Source organism: Haemaphysalis longicornis, unplaced genomic scaffold, assembly GCF_048455015.1.
Source record: "Haemaphysalis longicornis isolate Haplotype H1 unplaced genomic scaffold, Haemaphysalis longicornis Haplotype H1 scaffold_1, whole genome shotgun sequence".
NCBI lineage: Eukaryota > Metazoa > Arthropoda > Arachnida > Ixodida > Ixodidae > Haemaphysalis > Haemaphysalis longicornis.
Window position 1 is genome coordinate 36,937,779 of NW_027526203.1, and position 1,934 is coordinate 36,939,712.

Below are 1,934 nucleotides of genomic sequence, written 5' to 3' on the forward strand. Positions count from 1 at the left end.
ACCTGGAACACACTTTAGAATTTGAAGCCTGGCCAAGCTTTCTAATAGTAGCCTTGGACTATTTAAGTAGCCGGAAGGCGCCAGCAATGGTAACACCGTCTCTAAAAACTCGCTGTCCATTCCCATGCCGTTCTGGAAAAAAGGCGTTTAACTCCATTTCTACTATATTCCTCCAAGCATTGCTCTCACTCCATTTCTATTCCATTCCGGCATACCGAAAAGGTGGAATAAATCCTGAGTCATTCCAACTCCGGGTTAGTAACTCCACAACACTGCTCCAGAGCTATAGTGTAAGATGCTGTGTGGCTCTCGATCTGTTATAAAAATCTTGTAAATAATTATAGGGAAGTTGACCGCCAAGCCGATTTATAATTACGCTTTTTGATTTCCTGGTATAATTCGTTTGTTCACAAGAGTTGGCAAACGTACTGAATTCCTGTCTGCTGCCAATACATGGCCATCAACGAAGGGAGTATGGTTACAGTAAATTTGTGTAGCTGTTTTTTTATCAAAACTATTTCGAATCTATCCCAAAACAAAGCATAAAGATTGGTCGCCTACACGACTTCCTTTTCACCGAGTTGCAGCCACTTCCCATAAATAGTTCACAGTGAAGTTGTAAACGCAGCAGTATTGCCGGATGCTGTCAATACATATCTGCCAACGGAGAGAGTATGTTTACAATAAACGGCTGTCACTCTTGTTTGGCCGACACTGTCCTCAAAAAATGTTATATCACAAAACATTTGGAGGTAATTCAAAGGAAGTTATCTGCATGTGTTTTATTCGACTAATATAGTAGGTCACCATATATTATTCTATACAGTTAGTTTCCAACAAAACTCTCCGGGTCTTCCATCTTCACTGCTGCTTTCGCTTTAGCGCACAGCATCACAGATCAACCGTGTTACTTTTGGCAACGCCACTTTATGTTTAAAGAGATCCTAGGGGTATTTTGACCGGAAGGGAGGCAGTTTTAGCGTGCCCTGATGTGCGTTACACAATGTTTGAATAAGTTTACCGTATGTCATTGTTTAAATATTGCGCCTCTGCAGGGTAATTTAGCTGTGCCGAGTGAGCTGACCTTTATAGCTCGCATAAAGAAGTCATGCGTTGTTTGTTGTATTGGAATGGTCATTTGTACTTCTATTCCGTGAAAGTTTTGCGATACACTTGAGACTTGTACTATATGGAAGAGAATGGCTCTGCGTTTTCCCTTTTACATTGAAAATACGGTTCATTAGGTTGCTTTAATATTGGATCGTTCAGTCATTTTACTTTTAACTCATCGTTTAACGGTAATGCCAGGACTCTGCTACAGACCGTTTGGTGACATAGCGACAGCAGCTGACGTGACATTGCCATACAAAACTTGTTTTTGTCTAAGACACCCTGTTTTTTCAACCCAATTTTCCGCCACATGCAGTAACGGAGCATCACGGAAGAGCGATATATTCACCTGCAAACGAAAGGTACACTTATCTCGGTGGAAGCCCTCTGAAAAAATGTCTTTGCTAAATTCAGAAAAGCATGAGCAGGGTCTTAGGAAAAGCTAATTTCACCCATAAGCACCACTATTTAGGATAGACATGAGTTTAGAACTACGCATACTGCAGCGACCGTCGACTTTAATGTCTTGGCGATGGTTTAGTGGGTCCTTATGGGGGAGGAGGGTACACTCCATTCGAGCTTTAGCTTTTGTTTAATTCCTTCAGTTTAGCTGAAGAAGTTACCCAAGAACCACGCAAGTCTCTCCTCGTCACTTGCCACATTACACAGTCCCAGAGTAACCACCAAAGTATGTCGTGAAGGTCGCACCATCCGGTAACGTTTTTTTGTAGATGCAATTTTCGACCCACAATTTTCGACTTTCTTAGTCATGTTTGCCTGCATGGCGAGAGAGCTTGGGCCCCTAGGCAGCTGAACCTACGTTG